The 13724-nt window shown below is 33.1% G+C and overlaps 1 long non-coding RNA gene across 1 annotated transcript in view; it reads left to right on the forward strand.

The window, feature by feature from the left end:
• Window positions 1-6734, forward strand: part of LOC116422757 — a 68674-nt gene extending 61940 nt beyond the window's left edge. The window contains exon 4 of the long non-coding RNA XR_004233271.1: window positions 6595-6734. This is a non-coding gene — a long non-coding RNA (uncharacterized LOC116422757). The remainder of the gene's footprint in view (window positions 1-6594) is intronic.
• Window positions 6735-13724: the final 6990 nt, after the last annotated feature.

Consider the following 13724-nt stretch of genomic DNA (forward strand, 5'->3'; position numbering starts at 1 on the left):
CTGTACAAAGACTTCCTGGCTAATAGAAGCTCATTACTCAAAGGTGAACTGTAAGGCAGTAGCTTTTTTTAGTCATAGTATTTTTCAAAAGACCAACTACTGAGAAAAGAAGCAATCATGGTCTATGTTAGTAAGGAGAAGCTTAAACTATTGAATCATAGATCACATAGACTTGAAGTCTGTGTAACGATTCTGTTTCCCATCCAGGACATTGAGTAGTAATTGGGAGTGAAGGGGAAGTTTAGGGAATAAAGGCTAATGCTAAGAAACATGATTAGACATCATAGAAAGAAAGAAAGCTGACCTAGAGTGGAGGAGGCAGGTAGGGCAGAGGAGATCCATACAGGTTAACTTCTCCATGCAGTAGCCAAAAGGATTTTCTTAAAGCACTGGCCTAGTTTCTTCACTCTTCTCCATCAGATCCAAGGGCTTTTTCATTTCTAATGTCATCTTTAAATTTCTCTATTTAACATTTAAGGCCATTCACAACTTGGCCTTAACCTATCTTTTTAACCTCTTAATGCATTACTTACCTTCATTCACTCCAGTTGAACTAATCTTGCTTTTGGTCATATATGAACTATTTCACAGGCTATCCTACATGGCTAACATATATTCCTTTTCCACTTCTACCTCTTAGAAACTACTGATTTCTTTAATCCTTTGCTGAAACATTGCCTTCCACATGAGGCCTTTTCTGATCCCTCCAAAACATAACTTCTAAATTGGAGTTAATAAACTTATTTTATAATACAAAATGGTTAAAGTATCATATCACTATTGATTCCTCTTGTATTTTTATATATTTTATTTTGTGCATTTTAAAACATTATCTTGACTTCACCAAACTGTCAAAGAAGTCCGGGATACAAAGAGGATAGTCCTCCCCTCCTGTTATTTAATTTGTAGATTTATTTAATATGCATATTTTCTGGTAGAATGTAAACAACATGGATATGAATGATAACAATAATTATAATAATAATGGCTAGAGAACCCTTTCAAATTTGTAAAACAGTTTACATATGTTATCTCACATGGTTCTCACAACACCCTTGTGAGGTAGGTGCTTTATTATCCCAGTTTTAAAAATGAGGCAATTGAGACTGAGAAGGGTTAAGTAATTTGCCCAAGATCACACAGATAGTAGGTTTCTGAGAAAGAATTTGAATTCAGCTTTTTTCTTATTCTAAATCCAACATTTTATATTCTATTTTACTTGTACTACCTGGGAGGGATGTTTGATTTTTGTCTTTGAAGCACTTGTGTCTAGAAATTGCAGACTCTTAAAAAATACCTATTGATATTGGAGAAGAAATAGGAAAATGGGTACACTATTGTACTATTGGTGAAGTTGTGAATTGTTCCTACCATTCTGGAGATCATTGAAATTATGCTCAAAAAGCAAACAAGTTGTGCATACTCTTTGATCCATCAATACCATTATTAGATCTATTTCCCAAAGAGATCATAAAAAATGGAAAAGACTCTAAAGGTTAAAAATATTTATAGCAGCCCTTTTTGTGGTGGCACATTATAGGCATTGAAGGGATCCCAATTGCATCTAAATATTTTTTAATAATCATTTAAAAATTTTTGAGCTTTAAATTGTCTTCTTCCTACCCTTCTTCCTTAAGAAGGCAAGCAGTTTGAGATAGATTATACATGTGAAGTTATGCAAAATACATTTCCATATTAGCTATGTTTCAAAAGAATACAAACAAAAAACAAAGTCTATGTGCATTCACAGTTCATCAATCCTCTCTTTCTGATGGTGTGTACGAATATTCATCATGCATTCTTTAGAGTTGCCTTGGACCATCGTTTTGATCATAGTAGCTAAATCTTTCACAATTGATGACCATTACAATATTGTTGTTGCTAAGTACAATGTTCTCTTGGTTCTGTTCATTTTACTTTGCCTAAATTCATATAGATCTTCCCAGGTTTTTCTGAAGCTGTTCATTATTCCTAATAGAAGAAGAGTGTTCCATCATAATCTTATACTGTAACTTGTTTAACCATTAGATAGGCATCTTCTTAATGTTCAAATCTTTGCCTCTGTAAAAAGAGCTGCTGTGTTTACTGTTTACTTTTGTATAAATATGTCCATTTCTTTTTTTCTTTAATCTCTTTAAGACACAGATCTAGTAGAGAGTGAAAGGGTATGCATAGTTTTATAGCACTTTGGGTATAATTCCAAATTGCTCTCCAGATTAGTTGGACTATTTCATAGCTCAACTAGCATTAGTTTCATACTTTTCCCACATCTCATCCAGCGTTTTGTCATTTTCTGATATGTTAGTCAATTTAAGAGGTATGAGATGATATGTTATAATTATGTTGATTTGTACTTTTCTAATTATTAGTAATTTAGAGCATTTTCCCCATATGACTATTGATGGCTTTCATTTCTTCTTCTGAAAAGTTCCTGTTAATATTCTCTGATCATTTATCAAGTGGGAAATGTTTTTTTAAATATAAATTTGGCTTAGTTTCCCTACATAATTGAGAAATGAGTCCTTTCTCAGAGAAATGTTATAAGAATTTCCCCTAGTTTTCTGTTTTCTTTCAAATTTTGCCTGCATTAATTTTGCTTGTGCAAAAGCTTTTAAATTTCATATAATCAAAATTATCTATTTTTCCTTAGTTTCTCTTTATTCTTATATTATAAATTCCTTCCTTATTCATAAATCTAAAAGGTACATTCTCCATACTTCACTATTTTTCTTATTATATCACTCTATGTCTAAATCATATATCCATTTTGACATTATCTATGATATACAATGTGAAATGGTGGTGGTATCCCTAGTTTCTGCCAAACTGCTTTCTAGTTTTCCTAGCAACATTTTGTCAAATGGTGAATTCTTATCACAAAAGGTTGGATCTTTTGATTTGTCAAATCCTAAATTAATATGGTCATATATTTATTATGTACCCTGTTCTACATCAATTAATCTTGTATTACATTAACAAAAACACAGAAGACATACTTGAAGATGATCCTTTGAAGATATATTTTGTTATGCTGTATTATATATTTTTTCTTGTCAATATGATTTTATATACTTTTTAAACCATATATTCAATGATGGGAGAAGAATTTTATGTGATAATAGAATTCTTGCTTACAATGTAAGAAGTAAGAAAATCAATACCTGCATTCTCTACATGTTATCTTATCTCATAATAATATTCATGGTGAATAAATGTAAAGTTTTGTACTAAATTCCTCATAGGGAAAATCCAACTTACCTGAAACTCTCAAGGAGAGTCTTGGGGATTTTAGGTCTTTTTGAGTTCAAAATGAACCAGTGTTGTAATTTGATTACCAAAAAGTTAATTAGGCTTTGAGCCTGTATTAATAAAGTCTACTGAACAGATAATGAGATCAAGCTTTATACTGAGTTCTGGGTATTTTGTTAAAATTATTATGAATTAAAAATACCAACAAACATGAATGTTGCACGTAATATTTATTAGCATGTTTTTAAAGAAAGCATATATTACCTTTAACATGAGGTACTTTCTCTTCATTAAGTGTTGTACATCACATTTTATGAGAGACACTGAGAAAATTTAGGGAAACATGAAAATTATATTTAAATATTTTAAAGGCTGTCATTTTTTTGGAATGGAATAAACATGTTCAGCCTGGCCCCAGAAACAGAACTAGGAACAAAGATTAGAAATTATAAGAAGAAAAACTTAGATTTGATGTAAAGAAGAACTTAATTCAAAGGAGGAAATGATTTCCTTAAGAGGTGGTAGGCTCTTCTGTTAAGTCTGGGTTAGCTCCCTGGAGGCCACAGGATCAGCCAGAGTCAGGATAAATAAAAGTCCTTGATCTTTAGGGGGAGAAGCAGGCAAACTGCCAGGAGTTTTGCCAAAGATCTCTTCTCGATTCTGGAGTCCAGAAACTCCACCTTTCTCCTCCTTGTCCTGCTGCCAAGTGAGATTTCACCTTTCTCACCCCACCCTCTAATCCTTGCCTACAATTATCTTAACATCAAACATTGAGCCAGCATCACCTGTGAGAAGAGCCATTTTCCAAACATATGCTAATACAGTGATTGTCTCATATCAAATAGGTAATTATCCTTAAGTGCTCAGTTGTCTGATTCAAGCATACCTTTTTCATAGTTTCAGCCCCCTACACTCTTCCTCCTCTCCTAAGGATTTTAAACAAAAGCTACATGACCACTTGGCAGGTAAATTCTAGAAGGGATTCATCTTCAGGTGTCAGTGACTTAGATGACTTGTGAGCTCCTTTCCACTTATGAAATACCATATTGCTGTACAAAATTGAAGTACCTCCAGAGGAGGGAGATTTAAAAAATCATGTTATTTGAGGATCTGTTGAAGGAACTATAACTCCTGGGAGCCTAAAGAAATGGAAAGTTAGGGAATAATAACTTCTAAATTTATCAGTGCATGACTTGAGTAATTTTCCCCAAGTAGCCACAGTCCTTCTTTTGGTTTCAAAATTCCTTCTCATTAATCTTGATAAAATAGGAGCAAATTTCCAGCAATAAGAACTGTCCATAAATGGAATGAACTGTATTAGAAAGTAAAGAACATCCAATAATATTAATAAAAATCTTAACTAATATTCATCAAGAACTTTCTGGATTACAAAATGGCTTTCTTCCAAAAACTTTGTCTGGGAAGATAATGAAAATATGCTCATTTTATGGGTAACAACAATAATTAATATTCATATTGTTTTCTAAAGGTTGCAAAAACATTTAAATACATCATCTCATTTGATCCTCATATACAACTCTGCAAAATGATGCTATTATTATTTCCATTTTATATATGAAGACACTGAGTTGATAAAAGTCAAGCAATTTTCCCGGAATCACAGTCAGCAAAGTATATGAGGCAGGATTCAAACCCATATCTTCCTGACTCCAAATTTAACACATTATACATTATGCCATCTAGCTACTAATAAAATGAGGAAACTGAGGCAGAAGAAATTAAGTTACTTGTCTAACATTAGAGACCATTGTCTTCTAGCCCCAAGCTCAATGTTCATTCCATTGCACTATGCTTTAAAAAAACAAAAAACAAAAAACAAAAAATATTACAGGAAATGTTCAATCAGAAATTGGTTAAAAAGACCTAATTCTATTATTTGTAAATTCAGGGTAGAAGGGAAGAGGTGAGTACATGTTCACATTTTCATAAACCTTGGTGAATTCTTATGTGTCATTATGATAAGAAACAAACGACATATTTTCCCAGATCTATTCTTAAATAGAAGGGCTCAAATAGAGGAGGAGGAGGAGGAGTAGTCATAGTAATTGTAGTAGTAGTAGAAGTAGCAGTAGCAGTAAAAGTAATAGTAGTAGTAGTGGTTGTTGTAGTAGTAGTAGTGCTAGTAGCAATAGTAAGAGTAGTAATAGTAATAATAGTAATAATAGTAGTAGTAATAGTAGTAGTAGTAGTGGTTGTAGTAGTGGTAGTGGTAGTACCAATAGTAGTAGTAGTAATAGTAATAGTAGTAGTTGTAGTAATAGTAGTGGTAGTAGCAGCAGGAATGGTAGTAGTAGTAGTAGTAGTAGTAAAGATAGTGGTAGTAGTAATAGTAATAGTAGTAGTAGTCATAGTAGCAGTAAAGATAGTGGTAGTAGTAATAGTAGTAGTAGTAATAGTAATAATAGGAGGAGGAGGAGGAGGTGTAAAGATAGTGGTAGTAATAGTAGTAGTAAAAGTAGTTGTCATCATTGTCATCATTGTTATAGTGGTTGTTGTTGTAGATATTTAATAATAAACATGAGATTTAAACACTTTAAGGCTTTTAAAACACTTAGTGGAAGTCTCCAGTCAAGCTTCACAATAGCTATATATTAGGCACTGCAGGTATTATCCTTATTTTTCAGATGAGGAAACAGAGGTTTAAAGAGGCTAAATGGCTTGTATCTGCTTGTATATATAGTAAATATCAGGATCAAAATTTGAACTCAGATTCCTTCTGATGCCAATTCTAGAGTTCTGTCCATCTTACCATGATTTATATGCTTTCCTTCATATAGGCATACAATTGCTTTTTTTTTTTTTTTTTTTTTTTTTTTTTTTTTGTCTGTTATGGTTTTCCTTCATTGTTCTTCTTGAATGCTGAGTGTAGTGAATTCCTTTTAATTACTTGACTGTTGGGTTGCTGGAGATAAAAAAGGAGCTAGGTGAAGGACTCTTTGGAGGTCTCCTCATAGGTAGCAATTCAGAACCTGAAGAAGCCTATATTTGCCAGGGAAAATAGTAGTGGGGTTGTTGGATACAGAAAATTCCTTCTAAAACATTATGCTATGTCATCTTTCAGCAGGTGATGGATTCCCACTTTGGGTGAAATGCACTAGCCCTAAAGTCTTTTTCAACTAGAATATTCTAAAATTAGAGAAACTTCTGTGAAACAAGTAATAATGGATGAGTGGGAAGGAAATGACAGCATCATTCTTTAGAAGCTTATCTCAATTTCTTGCTCCAGCTGATAACTTGCCTATAGGCAAATTGAAGGGATATACTTAGACTCTAAACACATTTCATGATTTTTTTTCTCTTCCCATTTTTTTTTCCTTCCTTTAGGTGCTGCTTCTGGGCTACTGGACAATCTGGAGTGGTCAAGTAAAGGACCTAATTAAACTTTGTTCTGTGATATTTCATCTTCTTTTTTTTTTTCTTTTTTTATTTAATAGCCTTTTATTTACAGGTTATATGTATGGGTAACTTTACAGCATTAACAATTGCCAAGCCTCTTGTTCCAATTTTTCACCTCTTAACCCCCCCACCCCCTCCCCCATATGGCAAGATGACCAGTAGATGTTAAATATATTAAAATATAAATTAGATACACAATAAGTATACATGACCAAACCATTATTTTGCTGTACAAAAAGAGGTATTTCATCTTCAATTAGAGATTATAAAGTGAAAAATTTCTCCTAGGAAGGATTTCAGGGACAGCCAAGGGTAGTGTTTGCCTTGCAATCTAATAGATGAGGATTGTAGAATGGAGGAATTATATCATCTGAAGTCTCTGCTTTACAATGGGGGAAAGTGACTGCTATAAAAGCAAAATAATATTTGGGTATGCACAAGTAGTAATAAGAATAATAATGCACTATACCACATAAATATATGAAAACTATTTTACATGTATTATCTCATTTGATGCTCACAAGAAGGAAGGAATTAAGTATGATTTTCTATATTCAAATTCTAATCCAAATTCAGTGTTATTTCCACAATATCATATTTCTTCTATCTCTGATTCCAGAACCACAGTATTTCCAAGCTAATCTTGTCTCTTGGCCCTTAAGCAACAATTTCATCTTTGGGATTTTTAGGACCAAAGATTAATTTGAGTATCCTACTCTCATACATATACATACACACATATATGTATATATCTATTTCTATCCCACCTTATTAAATGTACTTTACTGTCAAGATCCTATACTTTATACTGTGGTCTCTCCCTTCAGTTATTGATAGTGATGAAAACAATACCTGTGAATCTTACACTCTTAAGTTTATTGCCCTTGAATTATAGAATTCCTCATAATACCTTCTGCTTATCTTGTAGTATATGTTCTTTTGGTAATATGAGGAATGAATAGCATTATCAGGTTTGACAAGACTGAAGAATATCTTATATATGTGCTCTGGGAAGAAAAAAAAACATTTCTTTATTGATCATGACAGGTTAACATATGTTTGCCTCAGAAACCCCAGTAAGAGACCAACTATCTTTGGATGATGTGTCTTCTGGAGTTACCTATGGATCCATCTCACCATCCCTGGGAATACAAGAAGCTGTTTCTTCCTTAGGGAAATGGCTCAATCCTATTCTTTCCTCTGGTGAGAGCTTCTTATCCACTTTATTACTTCAGGTGTTCAAATGGTCCTTTTTTCTTTCTTCTCTATGTGAAATTCTTTTATCCTGTAACATTGTAATATAGTTTAGGATTAACTTGTTTCTTCACATTATTTTCTTTTCTTCTTTTCTCTTAGAAGCATTTCTACATTCTTCCAAGGAACACTTCATTCTCTGATAACTTACAGAATGAGATAGACACCTCTTTGCTCTTTCTTGGCAGGAGTCTAACCTGTCCTTTGTCCATCTGTAAGTATCATTTGCTGTCGCAGAAACACAAATAATGTGTCCAGAGGACATTGAAAATTCCCTTTCCCTCACATTCATTTTGGAAGTGAAAATTTCCAATTTCTCCATCATTCTTGTTGCCAACTCTAATTCTCTGGACTAACTACCATGGTAATAGCAATGACACAATAGATACAGTTTTTTATTTGATAATCTCTCTCATCTGTTTCTCTATTTGTAAAATGGGGATAGTATTAGCATCTGCTTCAGAGTCAAATTGTAAACATCAAATGGCATAGAATATATAAAGCTTTCCCCAAAGTTTAAAGCATTAAGGCACACTGGTCACTCTTAATTTTATTGCCAAATTTGTTTACTATGGTTGGACCTCTAGAGGCTGTATGTCAAGATTCTTGCCTTTTCATAGGAATTTCCCTGAATCTTATTTCATTAAAAAGTAAGTTTGTTTAGCTCCCCTTGATCTATAATTAACAGATTCTCCCAAAATCCTTAATGCAAATGTCTTTAGCTGTTGTCTATGAGATCTTCAGTGGAAATCTAATTTCTGGTCATATTTTGCCTCTTTTCTTTACATATCTAGTCCTCAGAGATGTGCTATATCCCCAGAACTTGATACGGTTTGATGGCTACAGATATAGGAGATGCCACTAAAATGCACATTCTTCTATTTATTTTTCCATAACAGTGAACACACAAACAGTGCCAAGTTACATAAAGAAAGCAAATTCTGTGGGATTTTAGACTATTTCAGTAAACTCCTACCCACTTTTTTCAGTGCTCCTTTACACACTAGCTTGTTCTGTGGCTATTGAATAAAGACCAGTCTAAACAAACACCAGCAGTGATCACATTTTTTCCCTTGTTTAAAGATGCTGCCTGACTATAATCTTTGTGTGGGTGCAATTGTCAGTGCATTCAGCTCACAGTTGGATCTATTCTCTTTCTGCCCTTTAGTTTAGCTGCATTGCCTTTCTGAATGGGCTAACAGTTATACTGGACAATTAATTTGTTTCTAGAGGGCGTATCTAAAAAACAAATCAGACAAGTATTTAAAGTAGAAAGAAGAGGGTAAGAATAACAAAAATCATTTTATCTAAATAATCATATTTCCACATCAAGGAAATAAAGAAGGATCTTTTTAAAGCCTCATTCTACTCATTGGCTAGCATTACTCCTGAAATACTATGTTTAAGCAGTACTGCCTCCAACTTTCTTAGTCAGTCTAGTTTTATGTTCTTAAAAGTTTTTTTGTTTGTTTGTTTCTGTTATAACTCTTTCTAGAATCTATTATGCTGGGAAAAATCACACTTGATTTAGTGGTTTTCAAGACTGGAGTCCATTTAGTAGCACTAGCTTTTCAGCTTATTAAGGTATGGTCTTGGGAGCTTATTAAGCTATATATGTATGTATACATATACATATGTAATATATGTATATGTATACATACATAGATACATATATGTATATAATTGTTCCATACTTATTTCCACAGGCACAAGAAAAATTATATCATAAAGTAAAAAAAAATGAGAAAGAAAACAAAAAGGAAGTAAATAACAACTAAAAAAGTGAAAATACTATGTTTTGATCCGCATTCAATCCCCACAGTTGCCTTTATGGATGCAGATGGCTCTCTTCATCATAAATCCATTGGAACTGGCTTGAATTACCTCATTGTTGAAAAGAGTCATATTCATCAGAATTCATCATCATACAATCTTGTTGTTGCTGTGTATTATGTGTCTTAGTTCTACTCATTTCACTTGGCATCAGTTTGCGTAAGTCTCTCCAGGCCTTTCTGAAATTATCTTGCTGATCATTTCTTATAGAACGATAATATTACATAACATTCACATACCATAACTTATTTAGCCATTCTCCAACTGATAGGCATCCACTTAGTTTCTAATTCCTTGTCACCACAAAAAAAGGGCTGCTATAAACATTTTTACACATGTGGGTCCTTTTCCCTTTTTTATGATCTCTCTGGGATACAGGCCCAGTAGAGACAATGCTGGATCATAGGGTATGCACAGTTTGATAGTCCTTTGGCCATAGTTCCATATTGTTTGCTAGAATGATTAGATCAGTTTACAATTCTATCAATAATGTATAGTGTCCCAGTTTTCCCATATTCCCTCCAACTTTTATTATTATCTTTTCCTGTCATCTTAAGCAGTCTGAAAAGTGTGTAAAGTGGTATCTCAGAGTTGCCTTAATTTGCATTTTTCTAATCAATAATGATTTAGAGCATTTTTTCATGTGACTAGAAATGGTTTTGACATATTTCCACATCATCTGAAATAAATTGTCTGTTCATATTCTTTGACAAGTAATCAATTGTAGAATGGCTTATATTTTTATAAATTTGAGACAATTCTCTATATATTTAAAAAATGAGGCCTTTATCAGAACCCTTGGATATAATGTTTTTCCCCAATTTTTTGCTTCCCTTCTAATCAGTTTTTTTTTTTTTTTTTGGCTGGGGCAATTGGGATTAAGTGATTTGCCCAGGGTTACACAGCCTTGGCACACAGTTAAATGTCTGAGACCAGATTTGAACTCTATCCACTGCACCACCTAGCTGCCCCTTCTCTTCTAATCCTGTCTGTATTAAGCTAATTGTACAATATTTCAGTGTCTGATTCTTTTTGTACAGCAAAATAACGTTTTGGTCATGTATACTTATTGTGTATCTAATTTATATTTTAATGTACTTAACATCTACTGGTCATCCTGCCATCTGGGGGAGGGGGTGGGGGGTAAGAGGTGAAAAATTGGAACAAGAGGTTTGGCAATTGTTAATGCTGTAAAGTTACCCATGCATATATCCTGTAAATAAAAGGCTATTAAATAAAAATAAAATAAAATAAAAATAAAAATAAAAAAAATCCTCTGTATTGGTTTTGTTTGTATAAAACCTTTTTAAATTAATATAATCAAAATTATCCCATTTTCATTTCATAATGTACTCTAGTTCTTCTTTGACCACAAATTCCTTCCCTCACAGATCTGAGAGATAGACTATCCTTTGTTCTAATTTGCTTATAGTATCATTCTTTATATTTAACCCATTTCAGGGGTTGGTATATTTTAAAAAAATTTCTGATCCTCACTCCAAATTTACAGATTTTTTTTAAAAAGATTAATTTTTTATTAAAATTTTTATTTGTGTGTACATTCTTAATTCCATTCCACTACTTTGCTACCTTACATTGAATTAACTAAATCATTCTTCAGCTTCCTTGGAATTGACACCCTACAGGCATTTGTAGACTCTGAAATTCCATTTGCATTTATTTGACAATTTACATACATTTAATTGCTTGACTCTCCCCTAACTAATCCTTTCCTCTGGCCAGGAGTCATGGCTCACTCTCTCTCTCTTTCTCTCTCTCTCTCTCTTTCTCTCTCTCTCTCTCTCTCTCTCTCTCTCTCTCTCTCTCTTTTTCTCCCCTGAGCTTCTCACAGTTTATCTACTACTTTCTTGTCATGAATTACCAGAAGGTGAAAACAGGATTTGGATCCCTTAATGATAAAGGATTAGGGATAGAGGGCAGGAGTCAGAGTGACCTGCTTACCTGAAGAGAGTTTATAAATAGAGGAGGAAATAGAAATGGCAGAAATATTTCTGCTGAAATTTTTCAAAATCTTTGTTCATAAATATAAAATATTTTTTCTGCATTTTATTAGTGTTTTCTCTTATTCTTCTATCAGAATACAAATATATTTCCTAAGACACATAAGCATTTTTATTTAATTAACTTGTTATAAAGTTGTTCATTGGACATTAAATTTACCTTTTAAGACTTCGCAATTTTGTTCCTTTGTGGAATACTTGCAGGGTTTTTGAGTACTAGTCTACTTTCTTCTTGGAAAATATTACCTAGTAATATTTCCAGATCATCTATTTAAATATGGAGTCTTAATGCTTTTGTTCTTTATGTAGTATAATCTAAAAATAACAATTCTATCCCTTTCTGGTGGCCATAGGCAATCGAATATTCAGTTCCATTTCTTTCACTGAGGATAAAAATCAATAGTTGCTCTTGTACATGTTTGAAATGGAAAGAAACATAAGTTGGGTCAATGGCCATAATGGCCTCTGCTGGAGCAAAATTTGCAAATGTTGCCAGAAAGTAGTGTGAGTGCAAGAAATTAAGTCAAACCAGCACTGTTAAATTATGATGATACTGAGTAGAACTCAGATTCTTGGAGGCCAGGGTCTCACAAATTAAGTATACCCTTAATACCAAGGGGAAGCCTTCATTTGGGAGCATACAATGTGTGGCAGATAGCTGAGTGGACATTTGTTTTATGACTGACTGATTCTTTCAGTGTCTGTTTACCCAACTTAGATGCTTTTTGTCTTTACTGTCTTACAAACATCATTTTCATGATTCCTCCTTTAGACATATACAGAACATGATTATGTTGATTCACTTGAATCAGAAAACTCTTCTTAGTCTTCCTTTGACTTGCTTGGGACTTTATTGCTTTGTTTCACAATGATATTGATCTGTTTATTACTTCTGAGTTAAGTCCTTTTTTCAATAATATGAAGTAATAGGGTCATAAGGTATGGCTACCCAAAGAACAATGCATTTGGTCACCAAGCTGTCTATTCATTCAATGATCTTCTTTTCCCCATATAATAATTATGTAGATTATAAAAATTTAGAAAATTACATTATAAAGAATTTTGCAAACCTTAAAGTACTATATAAATGTTAGTTATTATTATTACTGTTATTACTAGTTTTAGTAGTAGTAGGAGTAGTAGTAGTAGTAATACTATTTCAATTTGAATTGATGGAGGTAGTACCCAAAATGAAGAGGTCATTGAAGTAAAAAGGATAAAGGATTTGGCCTCAAGATAGTAGATTAGCATAGTAGAGAGATCATTGGATTTGGAGTAAAAACCAAAAACTTGGAGGCCAAGTCTTAGTTCTGCCTCCTATAATATATATGATGTTATCCAAGACAACATGATTAGTTTCTTTCAATGAAAAATGAGAGGATGGGACAAGATGTTCTTTTAGGTCCCGTACAGCTTTAACATTTCATGATTATTTTTTAATGGCATTCCAAAATGGGTACTCAGTACTTTTCATAACACTCGTGACTAAGTGACTGACTCTGAGTGAGACAAATCTGAATATCTCATTTTCTAAGAAATCTGAAAATAACCCAAGGCCAGAAATTAAGAAAGTTCCTCAGCTCTAGTGGAAATCTGTAGGCACAGATCTGGAAGCACAAGAGCCTTAGTAGAGGAAGTGAGAAAGATGAATTAAGTGGCATAAAGGTAAATGTTATTCTCCCTCACCCTCTCCCAATTACATCTAAGAAAGGACAGGACTCTTTTTCCAAACAGAGTGTAGGGTTAAAGATACTATTTTTTATGTTCAGTCCTGTACCCTCCATCCCTTAGCTCCCCTTCTCTTTGAGAACTGAAGTATCCTTAGCTTTGATTACCTACTTTTAATTTTTGCCCAGTTTAATATGGAAAACAGTATTTCTTCCATATAATTTAGTAGCATTTAGAAATATAGCTTCATTTCCTGTTTTTCACATCACATCAGAGATGAAC

Source organism: Sarcophilus harrisii, chromosome 3, assembly GCF_902635505.1.
Source record: "Sarcophilus harrisii chromosome 3, mSarHar1.11, whole genome shotgun sequence".
Lineage (NCBI taxonomy): Eukaryota > Metazoa > Chordata > Mammalia > Dasyuromorphia > Dasyuridae > Sarcophilus > Sarcophilus harrisii.